Source organism: Ranitomeya variabilis, chromosome 6, assembly GCF_051348905.1.
Source record: "Ranitomeya variabilis isolate aRanVar5 chromosome 6, aRanVar5.hap1, whole genome shotgun sequence".
Lineage (NCBI taxonomy): Eukaryota > Metazoa > Chordata > Amphibia > Anura > Dendrobatidae > Ranitomeya > Ranitomeya variabilis.
The window spans coordinates 185,009,369-185,023,943 of record NC_135237.1 but is presented as its reverse complement, the minus strand read 5'-3'; positions in this window follow the sequence as shown (position 1 = coordinate 185,023,943).

The following is a 14,575-nucleotide window of genomic DNA, read 5'->3' as shown; positions in this document are numbered from 1 at the left end:
TGTTGGAGCCCAGGGACAGGTGGAGGAGGAGGAGGTAGGAGGAGGTAGGAGGGATTGCCACACACACAGCAGGGGAACAGCTGACGTTACTGAACCCCAATAACAGAGGAGGGACTGTTGACTGTGCGTACAGCACTTCTGGACGGCAACTGGCGGTGTTGGAGCCCAGGGACAGGTGGAGGAGGAGGAGGTTGGAGGAGGTAGGAGGAGGTAGGAGGGATTGCCACACACACAGCAGGGGAACAGCTGACGTTACTGAACCCCAATAACAGAGGAGGGACTGTTGACTGTGCGTACAGCACTTCTGGACGGCAACTGGCGGTGTTGGAGCCCAGGGACAGGTGGAGGAGGAGGAGGTAGGAGGAGGTAGGAGGGATTGCCACACACACAGCAGGGGAACAGCTGACGTTACTGAACCCCAATAACAGAGGAGGGACTGTTGACTGTGCGTACAGCACTTCTGGACGGCAACTGGCGGTGTTGGAGCCCAGGGACAGGTGGAGGAGGAGGAGGTTGGAGGAGGTAGGAGGGATTGCCACACACACAGCAGGGGAACAGCTGACGTTACTGAACCCCAATAACAGAGGAGCGACTGTTGACTGTGCGTACAGCACTTCTGGACGGCAACTGGCGGTGTTGGAGCCCAGGGACAGGTGGAGGAGGAGGAGGTTGGAGGAGGTAGGAGGGATTGCCACACACACAGCAGGGGAACAGCTGACGTTACTGAACCCCAATAACAGAGGAGGGACTGTTGACTGTGCGTACAGCACTTCTGGACGGCAACTGGCGGTGTTGGAGCCCAGGGACAGGTGGAGGAGGAGGAGGTTGGAGGAGGTAGGAGGGATTGCCACACACACAGCAGGGGAACAGCTGACGTTACTGAACCCCAATAACAGAGGAGCGACTGTTGACTGTGCGTACAGCACTTCTGGACGGCAACTGGCGGTGTTGGAGCCCAGGGACAGGTGGAGGAGGAGGAGGTTGGAGGAGGTAGGAGGAGGTAGGAGGGATTGCCACACACACAGCAGGGGAACAGCTGACGTTACTGAACCCCAATAACAGAGGAGGGACTGTTGACTGTGCGTACAGCACTTCTGGACGGCAACTGGCGGTGTTGGAGCCCAGGGACAGGTGGAGGAGGAGGAGGTAGGAGGAGGTAGGAGGGATTGCCACACACACAGCAGGGGAACAGCTGACGTTACTGAACCCCAATAACAGAGGAGGGACTGTTGACTGTGCGTACAGCACTTCTGGACGGCAACTGGCGGTGTTGGAGCCCAGGGACAGGTGGAGGAGGAGGAGGTTGGAGGAGGTAGGAGGGATTGCCACACACACAGCAGGGGAACAGCTGACGTTACTGAACCCCAATAACAGAGGAGGGACTGTTGACTGTGCGTACAGCACTTCTGGACGGCAACTGGCGGTGTTGGAGCCCAGGGACAGGTGGAGGAGGAGGAGGTTGGAGGAGGTAGGAGGGATTGCCACACACACAGCAGGGGAACAGCTGACGTTACTGAACCCCAATAACAGAGGAGCGACTGTTGACTGTGCGTACAGCACTTCTGGACGGCAACTGGCGGTGTTGGAGCCCAGGGACAGGTGGAGGAGGAGGAGGTTGGAGGAGGTAGGAGGAGGTAGGAGGGATTGCCACACACACAGCAGGGGAACAGCTGACGTTACTGAACCCCAATAACAGAGGAGGGACTGTTGACTGTGCGTACAGCACTTCTGGACGGCAACTGGCGGTGTTGGAGCCCAGGGACAGGTGGAGGAGGAGGAGGTAGGAGGAGGTAGGAGGGATTGCCACACACACAGCAGGGGAACAGCTGACGTTACTGAACCCCAATAACAGAGGAGGGACTGTTGACTGTGCGTACAGCACTTCTGGACGGCAACTGGCGGTGTTGGAGCCCAGGGACAGGTGGAGGAGGAGGAGGTTGGAGGAGGTAGGAGGGATTGCCACACACACAGCAGGGGAACAGCTGACGTTACTGAACCCCAATAACAGAGGAGCGACTGTTGACTGTGCGTACAGCACTTCTGGACGGCAACTGGCGGTGTTGGAGCCCAGGGACAGGTGGAGGAGGAGGAGGTTGGAGGAGGTAGGAGGGATTGCCACACACACAGCAGGGGAACAGCTGACGTTACTGAACCCCAATAACAGAGGAGCGACTGTTGACTGTGCGTACAGCACTTCTGGACGGCAACTGGCGGTGTTGGAGCCCAGGGACAGGTGGAGGAGGAGGAGGTTGGAGGAGGTAGGAGGGATTGCCACACACACAGCAGGGGAACAGCTGACGTTACTGAACCCCAATAACAGAGGAGCGACTGTTGGGACTGTGCGTACAGCACTACCAGGCAACAACTAGCGGTGTTGGAGCCCAGGGACAGGTGGAAAAGCAGAGGAACACAATGTAGGCCGAAGCCTGAGAAAGTCGAAAGGGAACCTTTAACCCCCCCCCAAGGCGTTTGTAGCTGAAAGAGCCAGCTTGTGCAGCACAAAAGATGCAAAAGGAAAAGGTGGCTCTTTTCATCATGCTCCTTGCAAACACAGAACTAAACACTTATAAAATGTGTCCCCTGCAACCGTAAAACCGTCCCGGAGGTGGGACTTTCCTTCGTAATGTGACGCAGCCCAGCCGTCATTCCTACCCCCCCCGGCGCCGCGCACCGGCTCCTCAGCGTTGTTTTATTCCGTCCAGGAGCCTGCGCTGTTATGTTATCCCGTGGCCAGGCACACTTAGCGCTGCCCGTCTTCTGGCATCATTTGGTGTCTGGATGGCTGCGCCTGTGCGGCCGCACTGGCAGAGAGCCCGCCTCGCAGTGTCTTCTGATTTAATCCCACTGGGGGCCTGGGATCCATGGACATGCGCAGTGCATATCTGAACCTCCACCTCTCACTCATCTCCCTATGGCTTCTTCAGACTGTGCGGTGTCACGGCCGTGGCATGCTGTTAGGGACCAGCTGACACCGAACAGTCTGAAGAAGCCATAGGGAAATGAGTGAGAGGTGGAGGTTCAGATATGCACTGCGCATGTCCATGGATCCCAGGCCCCCAGTGGGATTAAATCAGAAGACACTGCGAGGCGGGCTCTCTGCCAGCGCGGCCGCACAGGCGCAGCCATCCAGACACCAAATGATGCCAGAAGACGGGCAGCGCTAAGTGTGCCTGGCCACGGGATAACATAACAGCGCAGGCTCCTGGACGGAATAAAACAACGCTGAGGAGCCGGTGCGCGGCGCCGGGGGGGTAGGAATGACGGCTGGGCTGCGTCACATTACGAAGGAAAGTCCCACCTCCGGGACGGTTTTACGGTATCAGTGGACACATTTTATAAGTGTTAAGTTCTGCGTGTGCAAGGAGCTAAACAAAAATAGCTACCTTTTCCTTGGGCAGCATTACTGCTGCACAAGGTGGCTCTTTCAGTAACAAACGCCTTGGGGGGGGGGGGACAGATTCCCTTACATTTCAGTTGTTGTGTCAGCGTGGCGGTCGCATGACACATTGCCGGCTACACAGCTGGGGATCAGCTGACGTTACTGAAACCCAATAACACTGGGTCGTATGTTTTGACTGTGCAGACGGCACGTCTGAGCCTCAACTGGCGGTGTTGGAGCCCAGGAATTTAAGTTCAGGTGGTAGAAAGATGAACACAACAGGAGACCTGGATAACGTATACAGTGACCTAATTATTCAATCAGGAGGAGGAGTGGCAAATTCCGGCGAGATCCAGGCCTTGTTCATTTTCAGGAAAGTAAGCCGGTCAACGTTATCGGAGGATAGTCGCATGCGACGGTCAGTTAGTACACCACCTGCAGCACTAAAGACACGTTCCGATAATACACTGGCCGCAGGGCAAGACAGCACCTCCAATGCATACTGGCTTAGCTCTGGCCATGTATCCAGCTTTGAGACCCAAAACTTGAAAGGGGAAGAGCCGTCTGGGAGTACAGCAAGAGGGCAAGACATGTAGTCTGTCACCATCTGACGGAACCGTTGCCTCCTGCTGACTGGAGCCGTCTGTGATGGTGTAGACTTTTGTGGCGGGCACAGAAAACTGTGCCACAGTTCGGCCATACTGGTCTTGCCTTGGGCAGAGGCACTGCTTCTGCTCCCTCTTTGTGCAGAGCCTCCACCACGGCCTGGACGCACTGAGCTGCTTTGGAATGCACTAGCAGCACTTCTCTCAGTTGGAATGGAGAAGATGATGGAATTGACCAGTGTGTCTTGGTACTCCCGCATTTTTCGCTCCCGGTTCAACGGTGTGATGAGGCTTTCTACGTTGTCCCGGTAGCGAGGATCGAGGAGGGTGAACACCCAATAATCAGACATGTTGAGAATGTGGGCGATGCGGCGGTAGTTTCTCAGGCACTGCAGCATGTAATCCACCATGTGCTGCAGACTGCCAACTGCCCAAGAAACGCTGTCCCCTGCTGGAGGCGTGATCTCTGCCCGCTCGTCATCACCCCACCCTCGCTGTACACACTGAGTACTGGACAATTGTGTAACTCCCTCCTCTGGACGGATGTCTTCCTCCTCCATTGACTCCTCCTCATCCTCCTCACAAACGGTCCCCTGCCTACGCGTTTGTGAGGAACCACGTGGCGCTGACTGTCCAGAAGATGATGGAAATGGTGAATCCTCATCCTCCACCTCTTCCACAACATCATCCCTTAGCGCTTGCAGTGATTTTTCAAGCAGGCAGATAAGGGGGACAGTCATGCTGACTAGTGCATCATCTGCACTCGCCATCCGCGTGGAATAATCAAAGGGACGCAAAACCTGGCAGACGTCATTCATAGTGGCCCACTCTGTGGTTGTGAAGTCTGTACGGCGCTGACTGCGACTTTTTTGCGCCTGAAGCAGCTGGTACTCCATTACAGCTTGCTGCTGCTCACACAACCGCTCCAACATATGTAACGTGGAATTCCACCTGGTAGGTAGGTCACATATGATGCGATGTTCCGGCAGGCGGTGTCGGCGCTGCAGAGCCGCAATGCGCGCTTTTGCCGTGCTGGAACGCCGCAAGTGAGCACACTCTAGGCGGACCTTGTGCAGCAGTGCATCAAGATCCGGATAGTCCCTCAAAAAGCTCTGCACGACCAAATTGAGCACATGTGCCAGACATGGGATGTGAGTGAGGTTGCCGAGGCCCAGAGCTGCCACCAGATTTCGGCCATTATCACACACTACCATGCCTGGCTGGAGATTCGCTGGCACAAACCACACATCGCTCTCCTGCTTGATGGCATTCCAGAGCTCCTGCGCTGTGTGGCTACGATTCCCCAAGAAAATTAATTTCAAGACGGCCTGTTGACGTTTGGCCACGGCTGTGCTCATGTCGGTCGTAACAGGTACACGTTCATCACGGGTCCATGTGGAGGTGGACTGTGACGGCTCCTGCAGCGATGATTCTGAGGAACTGGTGTAAGAGGAGGAGTCAATGCGTACAGAATGGATTCCTGCAATCCTTGGAGTGGGCAGGACACGTCCTGCGCCACTCGCACGGTCTGTACCCGGCTCAACGACATTAACCCAATGGGCAGTGAGGGAAAGGTATCGCCCCTGTCCATGTTGACTGGTCCACGCATCGGTGGTGAGGTGGACCTTGCTACTGACGGCGTTCAGTAGCGCGTGTTTTATGTGTCCCTCCACATGCTTCTGCAGGGCAGGGACGGCTTGCCTGCTGAAGTAAAAGCGGCTGGGCACATTGTACTGTGGGACTGCCAATGACATCAAGTCACGGAAGCTGTCAGTCTCCACCAGCCTGAATGACAGCATTTCCAGTGACAGAAGTTTGGCAATGCCTGCAGTCAGAGCCTGTGCTCGTGGGTGGTTTGACGAGAAAGGCCGCCTTTTCTCCCATGCCTGTACTACCGATGGCTGTAGACTGGGCTGGGAGTGTGTGGATGACTGGGAAAGTGGCGCTGCGGGTGGAATTACAGCGGGTCTCTGGACAACAAGGCCAGAGGTTCTTCCACGGCGATCCTGGGAGGACGCCGAACCAGCTGCGTGTGAGGTAGAGGAAGAGGCAACACGAGCTGAAGAGGTGGTAGCTGCCGCTGTTGGTTGGCCTACCTCTTCAGTGTGTTTTTCTAACTCCGCCGGGTGCCTGTTGCGCACATGTTTCCACATGTTGGAGGTATTGAGGTTGCTGACATTTTTCCCTCTTTTGACTTTTTGATGACACACGTTGCATCTGACATAGCAAATGTCATCTGCAACTGTGTCAAAAAAGGACCAGGCACTGCAAGTCTTGGGAGCGCCCTTTTTGGCTTTTGGAAGAGACATGCTCCTAACGGGTGCCAAAGCGGAGGCTGCAGGATCCGCAGTCTTCCCCCTCCCTCTCCCTCTTTGGGCCGTACGGGGAATCTCTTCCTCAGAGCTGCTCCCACCACCTTCCTGTCCCTCACGCCAAGATGGGTCGAGGACCTCATCATCTACACTACCCTCTGCCCCCAACTGCTCCTCCTGGGTAGTCTCAGCAGCAGAGCACGCACCAGTAAGTGGCACCTGAGTGTCATCATCAGCTGATGCGGCCTGCGATGTGGTGACCGGAGCCACTGGCCCACCCGCCTCTTCAGAGGAAGACAGAAAAAGCTGTTGGGCATCACTGCACCCTGCCTCTTCTTCCATTTCTCCAATGCTGCTTGGCTGGCCCCCTGTTTCCAAGCCAAGAGATTCAGAGAACAGAAGTAGAGACGGCTCCTGTCCTGGGCTCTCTGTCTGCCTGGGCAATTTGGCAGGTGGTGAAGAGACAGATGGCTGCTCTCCAGTGCTCTGTGTCTGAGAGGATGTGGCACTAATGGAAGTTGATGCATTAGCTGCCATCCATCCGACAACAGCTTCAATTTGTTCTTCACGCAGCAGCGGTGTACGGCGCTCGGACACAAAGCTTCGCATGAACGACTGTTGCCTGGTGAAAGTGGGTGCTGATGAGTCACCGGTGCCCGCAGCAGGCACAGAATCCCCACGTCCCCTCCCTGCTCCGCGACGGCTCCCACGCCCCCGTGCCTTACTCACTGCCTTCTTCATCTTGGTTGACTGATAAAGATAAGCAGAAAAGTACTAACGGATTTGTGTGCTTATTCCTGAGCAACTCCTCCTAACAGGTATAAGAAGCACTAATTATCTAAAGTGTGGACTAGACTTTAATATGAGCTAATGTGGCCTACAGAAATGTAAAGTGGTGTAACTGGTGTGTTTGGTGAACTTTATTATTTATTTATTTTTTGGGGGCTGAACTGACAACAGATAGAGCTGCAGTCACACGGAGACCGTGCAGACAGACGTAAACGGCGCTACAAGGCCCAAAAACCCTCCTCTACTTTATCCTATGTAGTGTTTTTCCACAAATTAGCTGGAGACGGGTGGAAAGACACTAATAGGATTTTTTTGAATAAATTAGCAGCAGACTACACTATTTGGAAAAAAAAGAAAATTGATTTGGCGGTATGACGCAGTGAAAGACCCTGAGCTGGAGACAACCAGGCTATAGCTGCTCACAGATTACAGGGCGAGCTGCAGTCACACGGAGACCGTGCAGACAGCCGTAAACGGCGCTGCAAGGCCCAAAAACCCTCCTCTACTTTATCCTATGTAGTGTTTTTCCACAAATTAGCTGGAGACGGGTGGAAAGACACTAATAGGATTTTTTTAAATTAATTAGCAGCAGACTACACTACTTTGAAAAAAAAGAAAATTGATTTGGCAGTATGACGCAGTGAAAAACCCTGAGCTGGAGACAACCAGGCTATAGCTGCTCACAGATTACAGGGCGAGCTGCAGTCACACGGAGACCGTGCAGACAGCCGTAAACGGCGCTGCAAGGCCCAAAAACCCTCCTCTACTTTATCCTATGTAGTGTTTTTCCACAAATTAGCTGGAGACGGGTGGAAAGACACTAATAGGATTTTTTTAAATTAATTAGCAGCAGACTACACTACTTTGAAAAAAAAGAAAATTGATTTGGCGGTATGACGCAGTGAAAAACCCTGAGCTGGAGACAACCAGGCTACAGCTGCTCACAGATTACAGGGCGAGCTGCAGTCACACGGAGACCGTGCAGACAGCCGTAAACGGCGCTGCAAGGCCCAAAAACCCTCCTCTACTTTATCCTATGTAGTGTTTTTCCACAAATTAGCTGGAGACGGGTGAAAAGACACTAATAGGATTTTTTTAAATTAATTAGCAGCAGACTACACTACTTTGAAAAAAAAGAAAATTGATTTGGCGGTATGACGCAGTGAAAAACCCTGAGCTGGAGACAACCAGGCTACAGCTGCTCACAGATTACAGGGCGAGCTGCAGTCACACGGAGACCGTGCAGACAGCCGTAAACGGCGCTGCAAGGCCCAAAAACCCTCCTCTACTTTATCCTATGTAGTGTTTTTCCACAAATTAGCTGGAGACGGGTGGAAAGACACTAATAGGATTTTTTTAAATTAATTAGCAGCAGACTACACTACTTTGAAAAAAAAGAAAATTGATTTGGCGGTATGACGCAGTGAAAAACCCTGAGCTGGAGACAACCAGGCTACAGCTGCTCACAGATTACAGGGCGAGCTGCAGTCACACGGAGACCGTGCAGACAGCCGTAAACGGCGCTGCAAGGCCCAAAAACCCTCCTCTACTTTATCCTATGTAGTGTTTTTCCACAAATTAGCTGGAGACGGGTGGAAAGACACTAATAGGATTTTTTTGAATAAATTAGCAGCAGACTACACTACTTGGGAAAAAAAAAAAAAAAAGGAACAGTATGAGGCAATGAACCACCCTCCCTGAACTGAATACAACCAACTATGGATGGCCTATGTGGCTGCACTCAGACTGGAGACTGGGCTGCACTCACACACACACACACACAGACCCTGCAGATCGCTGTGAAAACAGCGCTACAAGGCAAAAGCAAGGTGAATAGTAGGTGAACACAGCGGTTGCTAAATTAGCCTTTGGAAAGCACAAAGAAGCAAATCGCTATCTCTAAACTGTCCCTCAGTCAGCAAACAGCGTCCTGTCACTAACTGAATTCACAGCAGAGTGATCGCAAAATGGCGCCAGCGACTTTTAAACTGCATCATGACATCATTACACCAGCCAATCACAGCCTTGCCAGTAGTTTCATGCCCTCCATGCTAAACAGGATGTGCCCACACTTGGAATCAATCTCATTGGCTGAATTTCTGCTTTTTGAATCTTAGAACTTCCGATTCCGGTATCCGATACGCGGCAAGTATCGGAATCCCGGTATCGGAATTCCGATACCGCAAGTATCGGCCGATACCCGATACTTGCGGTATCGGAATGCTCAACACTAAACAAGATATTTAAAACACGACCTAAAATACTAAAAACAAAACAGACTACAGGAAAGGGGCGAAACTAAGGACTTCATTTAAGCCGTAAGGTTGAACAGAGTTAATTTTCATAATCAATCTTGCCTCTAATTGGGCCAGGGTTTTTTTCCCAGTTGCCACCTCTTAGATCTATAAATACTTTGTCAATTCCTGATATTTTTAGAAGTTTGGCATTGCAGTTGTGAGCAAGTTTAAAATGTCTCGGTACGGGTTTTAAGTCCGAGATATTGTCTACTTCACGTGCATTGATTATGTCCCTGTAATGTTCTCTAACTCTGATTTTGAGTTGTCATGATGTAAGGTGTCATGATCTCAATGGCAAGAGATCATAGCATAAGCATATATAGGAACTAGCTCTTGGAAGATGGGAACTGAGCTGACCATGAACTAAACCTAACGCACAACTAGCAGTGGCCGGGTAGCATGCCTACGTTGATTCTAGATGCCCAGCACCAGCCGGAGGACTAAATAATGCTAGCAGAGGAAAATATTAGTCCTAGCTCACCTCTAGAGAAATACCCCGAAAGGAGACAGAGGCCCCCCACATGTATTGGCGGTGAATTAAGATGAAATAACAAACGTAGTATGAAAATAGGTTTAGCAAATTTGAGGTCCACTTACTACATAGCAGAAGACAGAAAGGACACTTTCATGGTCAGCTGAAAACCCTATCAAAACACCATCCAGGAATTACTTTAAAACTCTGGCATTAACTCATAACACCAGAGTGGCAATTCCTGTTCACAAGAGCTTTCCAGACACAGTAACGAAACTACAGCTGTGAACTGGAACAAAAATGCAAAAACAAACATGGACAAGAGTCCAACTTATCTAGTAGTTGTCTAGGAGCAGGAACAAGCACAGAGAGGCTTCTGATAACATTGTTGACCGGCAAGCAACTAACAGAGCAGCAAGGTTATATAGCGACTCCCACATCTTGATGGGAACAGGTGAACAGAGAAGATGAAAACACCAGTTCAATTCCACCAGTAGCCACCGGGGGAGCCCAGAATCCAAATTCACAACAGTACCCCCCCCTCAAGGAGGGGGCACCGAACCCTCACCAGAACCACCAGGGCGATCAGGATGGGCCCTATGAAAGGCACGAACCAGATCAGAGGCATGAACATCAGATGCATTCACCCAAGAATTATCCTCCTGGCCGTATCCCTTCCACTTGACCAGATACTGGAGTCTCCGTCTGGAAACACGAGAGTCTAAGATTTTCTCCACAACGTACTCCAACTCACCCTCAACCAACACCGGAGCAGGAGGCTCAACGGAAGGCACAACCGGTACCTCATACCTGCGCAATAATGACCGATGAAAAACGTTATGAATAGAGAAGGATGCAGGGAGGTCCAAACGGAAGGAAACAGGGTTAAGAATCTCCAATATCTTATACGGGCCGATGAACCGAGGCTTAAACTTAGGAGAAGAGACCCTCATAGGGACAAAACGAGAAGACAACCACACCAAATCCCCAACACAAAGCCGAGGACCAACACGACGGTGGCGGTTGGCAAAAAGCTGAGTCTTCTCCTGGGACAACCTCAAATTGTCCACCACCTGCCCCCAGATCCGATGCAATCTCTCCACCACAGCATCCACTCCAGGACAATCCGAAGATTCCACCTGACCAGAGGAGAATCGAGGATGAAACCCCGAATTACAGAAAAACGGGGACACCAAAGTGGCAGAGCTGGCCCGATTATTGAGAGCGAACTCTGCCAATGGCAAAAAAGCAACCCAATCATCCTGGTCAGCAGACACAAAACACCTCAGATATGTCTCCAGGGTCTGATTAGTCCGCTCGGTCTGGCCATTCGTCTGAGGATGGAAAGCGGACGAAAAAGATAAATCTATGCCCATCCTAGCACAGAATGCCCGCCAAAATCTAGACACGAATTGGGTCCCTCTGTCAGAAATGATATTCTCAGGAATACCATGCAAACGAACAACATTTTGAAAAAACAGAGGAACCAACTCGGAAGAAGAAGGCAACTTGGGCAGAGGAACCAAATGGACCATCTTAGAGAAACGGTCACACACCACCCAGATGACAGACATCTTCTGAGAAACAGGCAGATCTGAAATAAAATCCATCGAGATGTGCGTCCAAGGCCTCTTAGGAATGGGCAAGGGCAACAATAATCCACTAGCCCGAGAGCAACAAGGCTTGGCCCGAGCACAAACGTCACAAGACTGCACAAAGCCTCGCACATCTCGTGACAGGGAAGGCCACCAGAAGGACCTTGCCACCAAATCCCTGGTACCAAAAATGCCAGGATGACCTGCCAACGCAGAAGAATGAACCTCAGAGATGACTCTACTGGTCCAATCATCAGGAACAAACAGTTTATCAGGTGGGCAACGATCCGGTCTATCCGCCTGAAACTCCTGCAAGGCCCGCCGCAGGTCTGGAGAAACGGCTGACAATACCACTCCATCCTTAAGGATACCTGTGGGCTCAGAGTTACCAGGCGAGTCAGGCTCAAAACTCCTAGAAAGGGCATCCGCCTTAACATTCTTAGAACCCGGTAGGTATGACACCACAAAATTAAACCGAGAGAAAAATAATGACCAGCGCGCCTGTCTAGGATTCAGGCGCCTGGCGGTCTCAAGATAAATCAAGTTTTTGTGGTCAGTCAATACCACCACCTGATGTCTGGCCCCCTCAAGCCAATGGCGCCACTCCTCAAAAGCCCACTTCATGGCCAAAAGCTCCCGATTCCCAACATCATAATTCCGCTCAGCGGGCGAAAATTTACGGGAAAAGAAGGCACAAGGCCTCATCACGGAGCAGTCAGAACTTTTCTGCGACAACACTGCCCCAGCTCCGATCTCAGAAGCGTCGACCTCAACCTGAAAAGATAGAGCAACATCAGGCTGACGCAACACAGGGGCAGAGGAAAAACGGCGCTTAAGCTCCCGAAAGGCCTCCACAGCGTCAGGGGACCAATCAGCAACATCAGCACCCTTCTTAGTCAAATCGGTCAATGGCTTAGCAATATCCGAAAAACCAGCAATAAATCGACGATAAAAGTTAGCAAAGCCCAAAAATTTCTGAAGACTCTTAAGAGAAGAGGGCTGCGTCCAATCACAAATAGCTTGAACCTTGACAGGATCCATTTCAATGGAAGAGGGAGAAAAAATATATCCCAAAAAGGAAATCCTCTGTACCCCAAAAACACACTTAGAACCCTTCACACACAAAGAATTAGACCGCAAAACCTGGAAAACCCTCCTGACTTGCTGGACATGAGAGTCCCAGTCATCCGAAAAAATCAGAATATCATCCAGATACACAATCATAAATTTATCCAAATAATCGCGAAAAATATCATGCATAAAGGACTGGAAAACTGACGGAGCATTTGAAAGACCAAAAGGCATCACTAAACACTCAAAGTGGCCCTCGGGCGTATTAAATGCGGTTTTCCACTCATCCCCCTGCCTGATTCGCACCAAATTATACGCCCCACGAAGGTCAATCTTAGAGAACCACTTGGCCCCCTTTATGCGAGCAAACAAATCAGTCAGCAACGGCAATGGGTATTGATATTTTACAGTGATTTTATTCAAAAGCCGATAATCGATACATGGTCTCAAAGAGCCGTCTCTTTTTGACACAAAGAAAAAACCGGCTCCTAAGGGAGATGACGATGGACGAATATGTCCCTTTTCCAAGGACTCCTTTATATATTCTCGCATAGCAGCATGTTCAGGCACAGACAGATTAAATAAACGACCCTTTGGGTATTTACTACCCGGGATTAAATCTATGGCACAATCGCACTCTCGGTGCGGAGGTAATGAACCAAGCTTGGATTCTTCAAAGACGTCACGATAGTCAGACAGGAACTCAGGAATTTCAGAGGGAATAGATGATGAAATGGAAACCACAGGTACATCCCCATGAGCCCCCTTACATCCCCAGCTCAACACAGACATAGCTCTCCAGTCGAGGACTGGGTTGTGAGATTGCAGCCAAGGCAATCCTAGCACCAAATCATCATGTAGATTATACAGCACCAGAAAGCGAATAATCTCCTGGTGATCCGGATTAATACGCATAGTTACTTGTGTCCAGTATTGTGGTTTATTATTAGCCAATGGGGTGGAGTCAATCCCCTTCAGAGGAATAAGAGTCTCCAAAGGCTCTAAATCATACCCACAGCGTTTGGCAAAGGACCAATCCATAAGACTCAAAGCGGCGCCAGAGTCGACATAGGCGTCCGTGGTAATAGATGACAAAGAGCAAATCAAGGTCACAGATAGAATAAACTTAGACGGTAAGGTGCAAATGGAAACAGATTTATCAAGCTTTTTAGTGCGCTTAGAGCATGCTGATATAACATGAGTAGAATCACCACAATAGAAACACAACCCATTTTTCCGTCTAAAATTCTGCCGCTCGCTTCGGGACAGAATTCTATCACACTGCATACTCTCTGGCGACTTCTCAGTGGACACCGCCAGATGGTGCACTGGTTTGCGCTCCCGCAAACGCCTATCGATCTGAATAGCCATTGTCATGGACTCATTCAGACCCGCAGGCACAGGGAACCCCACCATAACATCCTTAATGGCATCAGAGAGACCCTCTCTGAAAGTCGCCGCCAGGGCGCACTCATTCCACTGAGTAAGCACAGACCATTTACGGAATCTTTGACAGTAAATTTCCGCTTCATCTTGCCCCTGAGATAGGGACATCAAAGTTTTTTCTGCCTGAAGCTCCAAATGAGGTTCGTCATAAAGCAACCCCAAGGCCAGAAAAAACGCATCCACATTGAGCAACGCAGGATCCCCTGGTGTCAATGAAAAAGCCCAGTCTTGAGGGTCGCCCCGGAGCAAGGAAATCACAATCCTGACCTGCTGTGCAGGGTCTCCGGCAGAGCGAAATTTCAGGGACAAAAATAATTTGCAATTATTTCGAAAATTCTGAAACCCAGATCTATTCCCCGAGAAAAATTCCGGCCAAGGAATTCTCGGCTCAGATACAGGTGCATGACAAACAAAGTCTTGCAAATTTTGTACCTTCGTGGCGAGATTATTCAAACCTGCAGTTACACTCTGAAGATCCATTACAAACAGGTGGACACAGAGCCATTCAAGGGTTAAGAGGAGGTAAGAAGCAGCTAGACAGCAATTAAGGGCTAGGCAGCAAAACTCTGAGGGGAAAAAAAAAAAAAAAAAATTCCCTTAAACACTTCT